Genomic DNA, 17,354 nt, shown 5'->3' with positions numbered 1-17,354 from the left:
TGAACACTCTCACAAGATGCTCACTGCTCAAACACAGGTTGATCTTGCGGGGAATCAACTTGCCTTCTAACCAGAGAGCAATGTGCAGCCTCTTCAACACATGCACTACAAACCTGCAATGAACTGTCTAAATGGAGAAAGGACGGGATTTGGGAACTTCTGTATCTAAGGACCCACCCTCTAATGGTCAGTTAAATTCAAGAACGGCAAGAGGCTTAGTTGCTTGTGGCCATGTCCTGCCTGCTGAATGCACCAACATCACCCCTCGCCGAAAAACCAAACAATATTCTTAGTCAGTGAGCACGCATCTGACACAGACTATCTCCTGTTGTGTGCTACCATGTGTGAAAGAGACACTCCACCCTATGTCCAGACTTGATTCTTGTCCAGGGTTCATAGTACATGGAATCAGCTCTGCCAACTGATGGCTTGATTGCTGGAAGTCATATGTGTCGATCCAGAGGAAATCACTCGGTCCAGCCGACACCGCATCACACTAGTTTTTACCGAACTCATAGTAAAGCATTGTGGAGAATGAGGGCATTGATCCCTCTACCTCTCACATGCAAAGCGAGCGCTCTACCATTTGAGCTAATTCCCCGATGTGTACTGTGTAGCCCCGCCTCTTTGGACGCTTCTCCTCCCCCCCCATTCCGCACTTTTCACACCTGGGTCCGACACTTACTGCTAGAAGGCAAGGAGAAGAGGACGAGGTGGCCGAGTGGTTAAGGCGATGGACTGCTAATCCATTGTGCTCTGCACGCATGGGTCTGAATCCCATCCTCGTCGTATAGCTGCTCACTTTGCCCCGCAATGTAACTGGCTCATTGGAAGATCAGTTTCCGCAACATACTGATGCACTGAAAAATGCATTAACTTCACCCTAAACACACTGCTCAATTCACTCCTGGGCTGAACAGAAGACGAGTAATGATCTCGTCACCACACTGCTGCATCCTCAGAGGCCAAGATGTTGCTTTGTGTTTGAGGAAGTCTTTGATGTACTTTGTAATCTTCACAATAATCCAAAAAAGGTAGGGAAGGAAAGATGAACACGCTCACTGTTCAAACACAGGTTGATCTTGCGGGAAATCAACTTGCCTTCTAACCAGAGAGCAATGTGCAGCCTCTTCAACACATGCACTACAAACCTGCAATGAACTGTCTAAATGGAGAAAGGATGGGATTTTGGAACTTCTGTATCAAAGGACCCACCCTCTAATGGTCAGTTAAATTCAAGGAACGGCAAGAGGCTTAGTTGCTTGTGGCCATGTCCTGCCTGCTGAATGCACCAACATCACCCCTCGCCGAAAAACCAAACAATATTCTTAGTCAGTGAGCACGCATCTGACACAAACTATCTCCTGTTGTGTGCTACCATGTGTGAAAGAGACACTCCACCCTATGTCCAGACTTGATTCTTGTCCAGGGTTCATACTACATGGAATCAACTCTGCCAACTGATGGCTTGAATGCTGGAAGTCATATGTGTCAATCCAGAGGAAATCACTCGGTCCATCCGACACCGCATTACACTAGTTTTTACCGAACTCATAGCAAAGCATTGTGGAGAATGAGGGCGTTGATCCCTCTACCTCTCACATGCAAAGCGAGCGCTGTACCATTTGAGCTAATTCCCCGACGTGTACTGTGTAGCCCTGCCCCTTTCGACACTTCTCCTCTCCCCCCATTCCGCACTTTTCGCACCTGGGTCCGACACTTACTGTTAGAAAGCAAGGAGAAGAGGACGAGGTGGCCGATTGGTTAAGGCGATGGACTGCTAATCCATTGTGCTCTGCACGCATGGGTCCGGATCCCATCCTCGTCGTATAGCTGCTTACTTTGCCCTGCAATGTAACTGGCTCATTGGAAGATCAGTTTCCGCAACATACTGATGCACTGAAAAATGCATTAACTTCACCCTAAACACACTGCTCAATTCACTCCTGGGCTGAACAGCAGACGAGTAATTCTCTCGTCACCACACTGCTGCATCCTCAGAGGCCACGATGTTGCTTTGTGTTTGAGGAAGTCTTTGATGTACTTTGTAATCTTCACAATAATCCAAAAAAGGTAGGGAAGGAAAGATGAACACGCTCACTGCTCAAACACAGGTTGATCTTGCGGAGAATCAACTTGCCTTCTAACCAGAGAGCAATGTGCAGCCTCTTCAACACATGCACTACAAACCTGCAATGAACTGTCTAAATGGAGAAAGGACGGGATTTGGGAACTTCTGTATCTAAGGACCCACCCTCTAATGGTCAGTTAAATTCAAGGAACGGCAAGAGGCTTAGTTGCTTGTGGCCATGTCCTGCCTTTTGAATGCACCAACATCACCCCTCGCTGAAAAACCAAACACTATTCTTAGTCAGTGAGCACGCATCTGACACAGACTATCTCCTGTTGTGTGCTACCATGTGTGAAAGAGACACTCCACCCTATGTCCAGACTTGATTCTTGTCCAGGGTTCATAGTACATGGAATCAGCTCTGCCAACTGATGGCTTGATTGCTGGAAGTCATATGTGTCGAACCAGAGGAAATCACTCAGTCCATCCGACACCGCATCACACTAGTTTTTACTGAACTCATAGTAAAGCATTGTGGAGAATGAGGGCGTTGATCCCTCTACCTCTCACATGCAAAGCGAGCGCTCTACCATTTGAGCTAATTCCCCGATGTGTACTGTGTAGCCCCGCCCCTTTCGACGCTTCTCCTCTCCCCCCATTCCGCACTTTTCACACCTGGGTCCGACACTTACTGTTAGAAGGCAAGGAGAAGAGGACGAGGTGGCCGAGTGGTTAAGGTGATGGACTGCTAATCCATTGTGCTCTGCACGCATGGGTCTTAATCCCATCCTCGTCGTATAGCTGCTCACTTTGCCTCGCAATGTAACTGGCTCATTGGAAGATCAGTTTCCGCAACATACTGATGCACTGAAAAATGCATTAACTTCACCCTGCTCAATTCACTCCTGGGCTGAACAGAAGACGAGTAATGCTCTCGTCACCACACTGCTGCATCCTCAGAGGCCACGATGTTGCTTTGTGTTTGAGGAAGTCTTTGATGTACTTTGTAATCTTCACTATAATCCAAAAAAGGTAGGGAAGGAAAGATGAACACGCTCACTGCTCAAACACAGGTTGATCTTGCGGGGAATCAACTTGCCTTCTGACCAGAGAGCAATGTGCAGCCTCTTCAACACATGCACTACAAACCTGCAATGAACTGTCTAAATGGAGAAAGGACGGGATTTGGGAACTTCTGTATCTAAGGACCCACCCTCTAATGGTCAGTTAAATTCAAGGAACGGCAAGAGGCTTAGTTGCTTGTGGCCATGTCCTGCCTGCTGAATGCACCAACATCACCCCTCGCTGAAAAACCAAACAATATTCTTAGTCAGTGAGCACGCATCTGACACAGACTATCTCCTGTTGTGTGCTACCATGTGTGAAAGAGACACTCCACCCTATGTCCAGACTTGATTCTTGTCCAGGGTTCATAGTACATGGAATCAGCTCTGCCAACTGATGGCTTGATTGCTGGAAGTCATATGTGTCGATCCAGAGGAAATCACTCGGTCCATCCGACACCGCATCACACTAGTTTTTACCGAACTCATAGTAAAGCATTGTGGAGAATGAGGGCGTTGATCTCTCTACCTCTCACATGCAAAGCGAGCACTCTACCATTTGAGCTAATTCCCCGACGTGTACTGTGTAGCCCCGCCCCTTTCGACGCTTCAACTCTCCCCCCATTCCGCACTTTTCACACCTGGGTCCGACACTTACTGTTAGAAGGCAAGGAGAAGAGGACGAGGTGGCCGAGTGGTTAAGGTGATGGACTGCTAATCCATTGTGCTCTTCACGCATGGGTCCGAATCCCATCCTCGTTGTATAGATGCTTACTTTGCCCCGCAATGTAACTGGCTCATTGGAAGATCAGTTTCTGCAACATACTGATGCACTGAAAAATGCATTACCTTCACCCTGCTCAATTCACTCCTGGGCTGAACAGAAGACGAGTAATGATCTCGTCACCACACTGCTGCATCCTCAGAGGCCACGATGTTGCTTTGTGTTTGAGGAAGTCTTTGATGTACTTTGTAATCTTCACCTTAATCCAAAAAAGGTTGGGAAGGAAAGATGAACACGCTCACTGCTCAAACACAGGTTGATCTTGCGGGGAATCAACTTGCCTTCTAACCAGAGAGCAATGTGCAGCCTCTTCAACTTATGCACTACAAACCTGCAATGAACTGTCTAAATGGAGAAAGGACGGGATTTGGGAACTTCTGTATCTAAGGACCCACCCTCTAATGGTCAGTTAAATTCAAGGAACGGCAAGAGGCTTAGTTGCTTGTGGCCATGTCCTGCCTTTTGAATGCACCAACATCACCCCTCGCTGAAAAACCAAACAATATTCTTAGTCAGTGAGCACGCATCTGACACAGACTATCTCCTGTTGTGTGCTACCATGTGTGAAAGAGACACTCCACCCTATGTCCAGCCTTGATTCTTGTCCAGGGTTCATAGTACATGGAATCAGCTCTGCCAACTGATGGCTTGATTGCTGGAAGTCATATGTGTCGAACCAGAGGAAATCACTCAGTCCATCCGACACCGCATCACACTAGTTTTTACTGAACTCATAGTAAAGCATTGTGGAGAATGAGGGCGTTGATCCCTCTACCTCTCACATGCAAAGCGAGCGCTCTACCATTTGAGCTAATTCCCCGATGTGTACTGTGTAGCCCCGCCCCTTTCGACGCTTCTCCTCTCCCCCCATTCCGCACTTTTCACACCTGGGTCCGACACTTACTGTTAGAAGGCAAGGAGAAGAGGACGAGGTGGCCGAGTGGTTAAGGTGATGGACTGCTAATCCATTGTGCTCTGCACGCATGGGTCTTAATCCCATCCTCGTCGTATAGCTGCTCACTTTGCCTCGCAATGTAACTGGCTCATTGGAAGATCAGTTTCCGCAACATACTGATGCACTGAAAAATGCATTAACTTCACCCTGCTCAATTCACTCCTGGGCTGAACAGAAGACGAGTAATGCTCTCGTCACCACACTGCTGCATCCTCAGAGGCCACGATGTTGCTTTGTGTTTGAGGAAGTCTTTGATGTACTTTGTAATCTTCACTATAATCCAAAAAAGGTAGGGAAGGAAAGATGAACACGCTCACTGCTCAAACACAGGTTGATCTTGCGGGGAATCAACTTGCCTTCTGACCAGAGAGCAATGTGCAGCCTCTTCAACACATGCACTACAAACCTGCAATGAACTGTCTAAATGGAGAAAGGACGGGATTTGGGAACTTCTGTATCTAAGGACCCACCCTCTAATGGTCAGTTAAATTCAAGGAACGGCAAGAGGCTTAGTTGCTTGTGGCCATGTCCTGCCTGCTGAATGCACCAACATCACCCCTCGCTGAAAAACCAAACAATATTCTTAGTCAGTGAGCACGCATCTGACACAGACTATCTCCTGTTGTGTGCTACCATGTGTGAAAGAGACACTCCACCCTATGTCCAGACTTGATTCTTGTCCAGGGTTCATAGTACATGGAATCAGCTCTGCCAACTGATGGCTTGATTGCTGGAAGTCATATGTGTCGATCCAGAGGAAATCACTCGGTCCATCCGACACCGCATCACACTAGTTTTTACCGAACTCATAGTAAAGCATTGTGGAGAATGAGGGCGTTGATCTCTCTACCTCTCACATGCAAAGCGAGCACTCTACCATTTGAGCTAATTCCCCGACGTGTACTGTGTAGCCCCGCCCCTTTCGACGCTTCAACTCTCCCCCCATTCCGCACTTTTCACACCTGGGTCCGACACTTACTGTTAGAAGGCAAGGAGAAGAGGACGAGGTGGCCGAGTGGTTAAGGTGATGGACTGCTAATCCATTGTGCTCTTCACGCATGGGTCCGAATCCCATCCTCGTTGTATAGATGCTTACTTTGCCCCGCAATGTAACTGGCTCATTGGAAGATCAGTTTCTGCAACATACTGATGCACTGAAAAATGCATTACCTTCACCCTGCTCAATTCACTCCTGGGCTGAACAGAAGACGAGTAATGATCTCGTCACCACACTGCTGCATCCTCAGAGGCCACGATGTTGCTTTGTGTTTGAGGAAGTCTTTGATGTACTTTGTAATCTTCACCTTAATCCAAAAAAGGTTGGGAAGGAAAGATGAACACGCTCACTGCTCAAACACAGGTTGATCTTGCGGGGAATCAACTTGCCTTCTAACCAGAGAGCAATGTGCAGCCTCTTCAACTTATGCACTACAAACCTGCAATGAACTGTCTAAATGGAGAAAGGACGGGATTTGGGAACTTCTGTATCTAAGGACCCACCCTCTAATGGTCAGTTAAATTCAAGGAACGGCAAGAGGCTTAGTTGCTTGTGGCCATGTCCTGCCTTTTGAATGCACCAACATCACCCCTCGCTGAAAAACCAAACAATATTCTTAGTCAGTGAGCACGCATCTGACACAGACTATCTCCTGTTGTGTGCTACCATGTGTGAAAGAGACACTCCACCCTATGTCCAGCCTTGATTCTTGTCCAGGGTTCATAGTACATGGAATCAGCTCTGCCAACTGATGGCTTGATTGCTGGAAGTCATATGTGTCGAACCAGAGGAAATCACTCAGTCCATCCGACACCGCATCACACTAGTTTTTACTGAACTCATAGTAAAGCATTGTGGAGAATGAGGGCGTTGATCCCTCTACCTCTCACATGCAAAGCGAGCGCTCTACCATTTGAGCTAATTCCCCGATGTGTACTGTGTAGCCCCGCCCCTTTCGACGCTTCTCCTCTCCCCCCATTCCGCACTTTTCACACCTGGGTCCGACACTTACTGTTAGAAGGCAAGGAGAAGAGGACGAGGTGGCCGAGTGGTTAAGGTGATGGACTGCTAATCCATTGTGCTCTGCACGCATGGGTCTTAATCCCATCCTCGTCGTATAGCTGCTCACTTTGCCTCGCAATGTAACTGGCTCATTGGAAGATCAGTTTCCGCAACATACTGATGCACTGAAAAATGCATTAACTTCACCCTGCTCAATTCACTCCTGGGCTGAACAGAAGACGAGTAATGCTCTCGTCACCACACTGCTGCATCCTCAGAGGCCACGATGTTGCTTTGTGTTTGAGGAAGTCTTTGATGTACTTTGTAATCTTCACTATAATCCAAAAAAGGTAGGGAAGGAAAGATGAACACGCTCACTGCTCAAACACAGGTTGATCTTGCGGGGAATCAACTTGCCTTCTGACCAGAGAGCAATGTGCAGCCTCTTCAACACATGCACTACAAACCTGCAATGAACTGTCTAAATGGAGAAAGGACGGGATTTGGGAACTTCTGTATCTAAGGACCCACCCTCTAATGGTCAGTTAAATTCAAGGAACGGCAAGAGGCTTAGTTGCTTGTGGCCATGTCCTGCCTGCTGAATGCACCAACATCACCCCTCGCTGAAAAACCAAACAATATTCTTAGTCAGTGAGCACGCATCTGACACAGACTATCTCCTGTTGTGTGCTACCATGTGTGAAAGAGACACTCCACCCTATGTCCAGACTTGATTCTTGTCCAGGGTTCATAGTACATGGAATCAGCTCTGCAAACTGATGGCTTGATTGCTGGAAGTCATATGTGTCGAACCAGAGGAAATCACTCAGTCCATCCGACACCGCATCACACTAGTTTTTACTGAACTCATAGTAAAGCATTGTGGAGAATGAGGGCGTTGATCCCTCTACCTCTCACATGCAAAGCGAGCGCTCTACCATTTGAGCTAATTCCCCGATGTGTACTGTGTAGCCCAGCCCCTTTCGACGCTTCTCCTCTCCCCCCATTCCGCACTTTTCACACCTGGGTCCGACACTTACTGTTAGAAGGCAAGGAGAAGAGGACGAGGTGGCCGAGTGGTTAAGGTGATGGACTGCTAATCCATTGTGCTCTGCACGCATGGGTCTTAATCCCATCCTCGTCGTATAGCTGCTCACTTTGCCTCGCAATGTAACTGGCTCATTGGAAGATCAGTTTCCGCAACATACTGATGCACTGAAAAATGCATTAACTTCACCCTGCTCAATTCACTCCTGGGCTGAACAGCAGACGAGTAATGCTCTCGTCACCACACTGCTGCATCCTCAGAGGCCACGATGTTGCTTTGTGTTTGAGGAAGTCTTTGATGTACTTTGTAATCTTCACTATAATCCAAAAAAGGTAGGGAAGGAAAGATGAACACGCTCACTGCTCAAACACAGGTTGATCTTGCGGGGAATCAACTTGCCTTCTGACCAGAGAGCAATGTGCAGCCTCTTCAACACATGCACTACAAACCTGCAATGAACTGTCTAAATGGAGAAAGGACGGGATTTGGGAACTTCTGTATCTAAGGACCCACCCTCTAATGGTCAGTTAAATTCAAGAACGGCAAGAGGCTTAGTTGCTTGTGGCCATGTCCTGCCTGCTGAATGCACCAACATCACCCCTCGCCGAAAAACCAAACAATATTCTTAGTCAGTGAGCACGCATCTTACACAGACTATCTCCTGTTGTGTGCTACCATGTGTGAATGAGACACTCCACCCTATGTCCAGACTTGATTCTTGTCCAGGGTTCATAGTACATGGAATCAGCTCTGCCAACTGATGGCTTGATTGCTGGAAGTCATATGTGTCGATCCAGAGGAAATCACTCGGTCCAGCCGACACCGCATCACACTAGTTTTTACCGAACTCATAGTAAAGCATTGTGGAGAATGAGGGCATTGATCCCTCTACCTCTCACATTCAAAGCGAGCGCTATACCATTTGAGCTAATTCCCCGATGTGTACTGTGTAGCCCCGCCTCTTTGGACGCTTCTCCTCTCCCCCCATTCCGCACTTTTCACACCTGGGTCCGACACTTACTGCTAGAAGGCAAGGAGAAGAGGACGAGGTGGCCGAGTGGTTAAGGCGATGGACTGCTAATCCATTGTGCTCTGCACGCATGGGTCTGAATCCCATCCTCGTCGTATAGCTGCTCACTTTGCCCCGCAATGTAACTGGCTCATTGGAAGATCAGTTTCCGCAACATACTGATGTACTGAAAAATGCATTAACTTCACCCTAAACACACTGCTCAATTCACTCCTGGGCTGAACAGAAGACGAGTAATGATCTCGTCACCACACTGCTGCATCCTCAGAGGCCAAGATGTTGCTTTGTGTTTGAGGAAGTCTTTGATGTACTTTGTAATCTTCACAATAATCCAAAAAAGGTAGGGAAGGAAAGATGAACACGCTCACTGTTCAAACACAGGTTGATCTTGCGGGAAATCAACTTGCCTTCTAACCAGAGAGCAATGTGCAGCCTCTTCAACACATGCACTACAAACCTGCAATGAACTGTCTAAATGGAGAAAGGATGGGATTTTGGAACTTCTGTATCAAAGGACCCACCCTCTAATGGTCAGTTAAATTCAAGGAACGGCAAGAGGCTTAGTTGCTTGTGGCCATGTCCTGCCTGCTGAATGCACCAACATCACCCCTCGCTGAAAAACCAAACAATATTCTTAGTCAGTGAGCACGCATCTGACACAGACTATCTCCTGTTGTGTGCTACCATGTGTGAAAGAGACACTCCACCCTATGTCCAGACTTGATTCTTGTCCAGGGTTCATACTACATGGAATCAACTCTGCCAACTGATGGCTTGAATGCTGGAAGTCATATGTGTCAATCCAGAGGAAATCACTCGGTCCATCCGACACCCCATTACACTAGTTTTTACCGAACTCATAGCAAAGCATTGTGGAGAATGAGGGCGTTGATCGCTCTACCTCTCACATGCAAAGCGAGCGCTCTACCATTTGAGCTAATTCCCCGACGTGTACTGTGTAGCCCCGCCCCTTTTGACACTTCTCCTCTCCCCCCATTCCGCACTTTTCGCACCTGGGTCCGACACTTACTGTTAGAAAGCAAGGAGAAGAGGACGAGGTGGCCGTGTGGTTAAGGTGATGGACTGCTAATCCATTGTGCTCTGCACGCATGGGTCTGAATCCCATCCTCGTCGTATAGCTGCTCACTTTGCCCCGCAATGTAACTGGCTCATTGGAAGATCAGTTTCCGCAACATACTGATGCACTGAAAAATGCATTAACTTCACCCTAAACACACTGCTCAATTCACTCCTGGGCTGAACAGAAGACGAGTAATGATCTCGTCACCACACTGCTGCATCCTCAGAGGCCAAGATGTTGCTTTGTGTTTGAGGAAGTCTTTGATGTACTTTGAATTCTTCACAATAATCCAAAAAAGGTAGGGAAGGAAAGATGAACACGCTCACTGTTCAAACACAGGTTGATCTTGCGGGAAATCAACTTGCCTTCTAACCAGAGAGCAATGTGCAGCCTCTTCAACACATGCACTACAAACCTGCAATGAACTGTCTAAATGGAGAAAGGACGGGATTTGGGAACTTCTGTATCTAAGGACCCACCCTCTAATGGTCAGTTAAATTCAAGGAACGGCAAGAGGCTTAGTTGCTTGTGGCCATGTCCTGCCTGCTGAATGCACCAACATCACCCCTCGCTGAAAAACCAAACAATATTCTTAGTCAGTGAGCACGCATCTGACACAGACTATCTCCTGTTGTGTGCTACCATGTGTGAAAGAGACACTCCACCCTATGTCCAGACTTGATTCTTGTCCAGGGTTCATAGTACATGGAATCAGCTCTGCCAACTGATGGCTTGATTGCTGGAAGTCATATGTGTCGAACCAGAGGAAATCACTCAGTCCATCCGACACCGCATCACACTAGTTTTTACTGAACTCATAGTAAAGCATTGTGGAGAATGAGGGCGTTGATCCCTCTACCTCTCACATGCAAAGCGAGCGCTCTACCATTTGAGCTAATTCCCCGATGTGTACTGTGTAGCCCCGCCCCTTTCGACGCTTCTCCTCTCCCCCCATTCCGCACTTTTCACACCTGGGTCCGACACTTACTGTTAGAAGGCAAGGAGAAGAGGACGAGGTGGCCGAGTGGTTAAGGTGATGGACTGCTAATCCATTGTGCTCTGCACGCATGGGTCTTAATCCCATCCTCGTCGTATAGCTGCTCACTTTGCCTCGCAATGTAACTGGCTCATTGGAAGATCAGTTTCCGCAACATACTGATGCACTGAAAAATGCATTAACTTCACCCTGCTCAATTCACTCCTGGGCTGAACAGCAGACGAGTAATGCTCTCGTCACCACACTGCTGCATCCTCAGAGGCCACGATGTTGCTTTGTGTTTGAGGAAGTCTTTGATGTACTTTGTAATCTTCACAATAATCCAAAAAAGGTAGGGAAGGAAAGATGAACACGCTCACTGCTCAAACACAGGTTGATCTTGCGGGGAATCAACTTGCCTTCTAACCAGAGAGCAATGTGCAGCCTCTTCAACACATGCACTACAAACCTGCAATGAACTGTCTAAATGGAGAAAGGATGGGATTTGGGAACTTCTGTATCTAAGGACCCACCCTCTAATGGTCAGTTAAATTCAAGAACGGCAAGAGGCTTAGTTGCTTGTGGCCATGTCCTGCCTGCTGAATGCACCAACATCACCCCTCGCCGAAAAACCAAACAATATTCTTAGTCAGTGAGCACGCATCTGACACAGACTATCTCCTGTTGTGTGCTACCATGTGTGAAAGAGACACTCCACCCTATGTCCAGACTTGATTCTTGTCCAGGGTTCATAGTACATGGAATCAGCTCTGCCAACTGATGGCTTGATTGCTGGAAGTCATATGTGTCAATCCAGAGGAAATCACTCGGTCCATCCGACACCCCATTACACTAGTTTTTACCGAACTCATAGCAAAGCATTGTGGAGAATGAGGGCGTTGATCGCTCTACCTCTCACATGCAAAGCGAGCGCTCTACCATTTGAGCTAATTCCCCGACGTGTACTGTGTAGCCCCGCCCCTTTTGACACTTCTCCTCTCCCCCCATTCCGCACTTTTCGCACCTGGGTCCGACACTTACTGTTAGAAAGCAAGGAGAAGAGGACGAGGTGGCCGTGTGGTTAAGGCGATGGACTGCTAATCCATGGTGCTCTGCACGCATTGGTCCCGAATCCCATCCTCGTCGTATAGCTGCTTACTTTGCCCCGCAATGTAATTGGCTCATTGGAGTATCAGTTTCCGCAACATACTGATGCACTGAAAAATGCATTAACTTCACCCTAAACACACTGCTCAATTCCCTCCTGGGCTGAACAGCAGACGAGTAATGATCTCGTCACCACACTGCTGCATCCTCAGAGGCCACAATGTTGCTTTGTGTTTGAGGAAGTCTTTGATGTACTTTGTAATCTTCACAATAATCCAAAAAAGGTAGGGAAGGAAAGATGAACACTCTCACAAGATGCTCACTGCTCAAACACAGGTTGATCTTGCAGGGAATCAACTTGCCTTCTAACCAGAGAGCAATGTGCAGCCTCTTCAACACATGCACTACAAACCTGCAATGAACTGTCTAAATGGAGAAAGGACGGGATTTGGGAACTTCTGCATCTAAGTACCCACCCTCTAATGGTCAGTTAAATTCAAGGAACGGCAAGAGGCTTAGTTGCTTGTGGCCATGTCCTGCCTGCTGAATGCACCAACATCACCCCTCGCTGAAACACCAAACAATATTCTTAGTCAGTGAGCACGCATCTGACACAGACTATCTCCTGTTGTGTGCTACCATGTGTGAAAGAGACACTCCACCCTATGTCCAGACCTGATTCTTGTCCAGGGTTCATAGTACATGGAATCAGCTCTGCCAACTGATGGCTTGATTGCTGGAAGTCATATGTGTCGATCCAGAGGAAATCACTCGGTCCATCCGACACCGCATCACACTAGTTTTTACCGAACTCATAGTAAAGCATTGTGGAGAATGAGGGCGTTGATCCCTCTACCTCTCACATGCTAAGCGAGCGCTCTACCATTTGAGCTAATTCCCCGATGCGTACTGTGTAGCCCCGCCCCTTTCGACGCTTCTCCTCTCCCCCCATTCTGCACTTTTCGCACCTGGGTCCGACACTTACTGTTAGAAAGCAAGGAGAAGAGGACGAGGTGGCCGAGTGGTTAAGGCGATGGACTGCTAATCCATTGTGCTCTGCACGCATGGGTCTGAATCCCATCCTCGTCGTATAGCTGCTCACTTTGCCCCGCAATGTAACTGGCTCATTGGAAGATCAGTTTCCGCAACATACTGATGCACTGAAAAATGCATTAACTTCACCCTAAACACACTGCTCAATTCACTCCTGGGATAAACAGAAGACGAGTAATGATCTCGTCACCACACTGCTGCATCCTCAGAGGCCAAGATGTTGCTTTGTGTTTGAGGAAGTCTTTGATGTTCTTTGTAATCTTCACACTAATCCAAAAAAGGTAGGGAAGGAAAGATGAACACGCTCACTGCTCAAACACAGGTTGATCTTGCGGGGAATCAACTTGCCTTCTAACCAGAGAGCAATGTGCAGCCTCTTCAACACATGCACTACAAACCTGCAATGAACTGTCTAAATGGAGAAAGGACGGGATTTGGGAACTTCTGTATCAAAGGACCCACCCTCTAATGGTCAGTTAAATTCAAGGAACGGCAAGAGGCTTAGTTGCTTGTGGCCATGTCCTGCCTGCTGAATGCACCAACATCACCCCTCGCTGAAAAACCAAACAATATTCTTAGTCAGTGAGCATGCATCTGACACAGACTATCTCCTGTTGTGTGCTACCATGTGTGAAAGAGACACTCCACCCTATGTCCAGACTTGATTCTTGTCCAGGGTTCATAGTACATGGAATCAGCTCTGCCAACTGATGGCTTGAATGCTGGAAGTCATATGTGTCAATCGAGAGGAAATCACTCGGTCCATCCGACACCGCATTACACTAGTTTTTACCGAACTCATAGCAAAGCATTGTGGAGAATGAGGGCGTTGATCCCTCTACCTCTCACATGCAAAGCGAGCGCTCTACCATTTGAGCTAATTCCCCGACGTGTACTGTGTAGCCCTGCCCCTTTCGACACTTCTCCTCTCCCCCCATTCCGCACTTTTCGCACCTGGGTCCGACACTTACTGTTAGAAAGCAAGGAGAAGAGGACGAGGTGGCCGAGTGGTTAAGGCGATGGACTGCTAATCCATTGTGCTCTGCACGCATGGGTCCGGATCCCATCCTCGTCGTATAGCTGCTTACTTTGCCCTGCAATGTAAATGGCTCATTGGAAGATCAGTTTCCGCAACATACTGATGCACTGAAAAATGCATTAACTTCACCCTAAACACACTGCTCAATTCACTCCTGGGCTGAACAGCAGACGAGTAATGCTCTCTTCACCACACTGCTGCATCCTCAGAGGCCACGATGTTGCTTTGTGTTTGAGGAAGTCTTTGATGTACTTTGTAATCTTCACAATAATCCAAAAAAGGTAGGGAAGGAAAGATGAACACGCTCACTGCTCAAACACAGGTTGATCTTGCGGGTAATCAACTTGCCTTCTAACCAGAGAGCAATGTGCAGCCTCTTCAACACATGCTCTACAAACCTGCAATGAACTGTCTAAATGGAGAAAGGACGGGATTTGGGAACTTCTGTATCTAAGGACCCACCCTCTAATGGTCAGTTAAATTCAAGGAACGACAAGAGGCTTAGTTGCTTGTGGCCATGTCCTGCCTGCTGAATGCACCAACATCACCCCTCGCTGAAAAACCAAACAATATTCTTAGTCAGTGAGCACGCATCTGACACAGACTATCTCCTGTTGTGTGCTACCATGTGTGAAAGAGACACTCCACCCTATGTCCAGACTTGATTCTTGTCCAGGGTTCATAGTACATGGAATCAGCTCTGCCAACTGATGGCTTGATTGCTGGAAGTCATATGTGTCGATCCAGAGGAAATCACTCGGTCCATCCGACACAGCATCACACTAGTTTTTACCAAACTCATAGTAAAGCATTGTGGAGAATGAGGGCGTTGATCCCTCTACCTCTCACATGCAAAGCGAGCGCTCTACCATTTGAGCTAATTCCCCAATGTGTACTGTGTAGCCCCGCCTCTTTGGACGCTTCTCCTCTCCCCCCATTCCGCACTTTTCACACCTGGGTCCGACACTTACTGTTAGAAGTCAAGGAGAAGAGGACGAAGTGGCAGAGTGGTTAAGGCGATGGACTGCTAATCCCTTGTGCTCTGCACGCATGGGTCTGAATCCCATCCTCGTCGTATAGCTGCTCACTTTGCCCCGCGATGTAACTGGCTCATTGGAAGATCAGATTCCGCAACATACTGATGCACTGAAAAATGCATTAACTTCACTGCTCAATTCACTCCTGGGCTGAACAGAAGACGAGTAATGATCTCGTCACCACACTGCTGCATCCTCAGAGGCCACGATGTTGCTTTGTGTTTGAGGAAGTCTTTGATGTACTTTGTAATCTTCACAATAATCCAAAAAAGGTAGGGAAGGAAAGATGAACACGCTCACTGCTCAAACACAGGTTGATCTTGCAGGGAATCAACTTGCCTTCTAACCAGAGAGCAATGTGCAGCCTCCTCAACACATGCACTACAAACCTGCAATGAACTGTCTAAATGGAGAAAGGACGGGATTTGGGAACTTCTGTATCTAAGGACCCACCCTCTAATGGTCAGTTAAATTCAAGGTTGGCAAGAGGCTTAGTTGCTTGTGGCCATGTCCTGCCTGCTGAATGCACCAACATCACCCCTCGCTGAAAAACCAAACAATATTCTTAGTCAGTGAGCACGCATCTGACACAGACTATCTCCTGTTGTGTGCTACCATGTGTGAAAGAGACACTCCATCCTATGTCCAGACTTGATTCTTGTCCAGGGTTCATAGTACATGGAATCAGCTCTGCCAACTGATGGCTTGATTGCTGGAAGTCATATGTGTCGATCCAGAGGAAATCACTCGGTCCATCCGACACCGCATCACACTAGTTTTTACCGAACTCATAGTAAAGCATTGTGGAGAATGAGGGCGTTGATCCCTCTACCTCTCACATGCAAAGCGAGCACTCTACCATTTGAGCTAATTCCCCGACGTGTACTGTGTAGCCCCGCCCCTTTCGACGCTTCTCCTCTCCCCCCATTCCGCACTTTTCGCACCTGGGTCCGACACTTACTGTTAGAAAGCAAGGAGAAGAGGACGAGGTGGCCGAGTGGTTAAGGCGATGGACTGCTAATCCATTGTGCTCTGCACGCATGGGTCTGAATCCCATCCCTGTCGTATAGCTGCTCACTTTGCCCCGCAATGTAACTGGCTCATTGGAATATCAGTTTCCGCAACATACTGATGCACTGAAAAATGCATTAACTTCACTGCTCAATTCACTCCTGGGCTGAACAGAAGACGAGTAATGATCTCGTCACCACACTGCTGCATCCTCAGAGGCCACGATGTTGCTTTGTGTTTGAGGAAGTCTTTGATGTACTTTGTAATCTTCACTATAATCCAAAAAAGGTAGGGAAGGAAAGATGAACACGCTCACTGCTCAAACACAGGTATATCTTGCGGGGAATCAACTTGCCTTCTAACCAGAGAGCAATGTGCAGCCTCTTCAACACATGCACTACAAACCTGCAATGAACTGTCTAAATGGAGAAAGGACGGGATTTGGGAACTTCTGTATCTAAGGACCCACCCTCTAATGGTCAGTTAAATTCAAGGTTGGCAAGAGGCTTAGTTGCTTGTGGCCATGTCCTGCCTGCTGAATGCACCAACATCACCCCTCGCTGAAAAACAAAACAATATTCTTAGTCAGTGAGCACGCATCTGACACAGACTATCTCCTGTTGTGTGCTACCATGTGTGAAAGAGAAACTCCATCCTATGTCCAGACTTGATTCTTGTCCAGGGTTCATAGTACATGGAATCAGCTCTGCCAACTGATGGCTTGATTGCTGGAAGTCATATGTGTCGATCCAGAGGAAATCACTCGGTCCATCCGACACCGCATCACACTAGTTTTTACCGAACTCATAGTAAAGCATTGTGGAGAATGAGGGCGTTGATCCCTCTACCTCTCACATGCAAAGCGAGCACTCTACCATTTGAGCTAATTCCCCGACGTGTACTGTGTAGCCCCGCCCGGGTCCGAATCCCATCCTCGTTGTATAGATGCTTACTTTGCCCCAAAATGTAACTGGCTCATTGGAAGATCAGTTTCTGCAACATACTGATGCACTGAAAAATGCATTACCTTCACCCTGCTCAATTCACTCCTGGGCTGAACAGAAGACGAGTAATGATCTCGTCACCACACTGCTGCATC

This window comes from Echiichthys vipera (genome assembly GCF_963691815.1).
Source record: "Echiichthys vipera genome assembly, chromosome: 20".
NCBI lineage: Eukaryota > Metazoa > Chordata > Actinopteri > Perciformes > Trachinidae > Echiichthys > Echiichthys vipera.
This window is presented reverse-complemented; position numbering follows the sequence as displayed.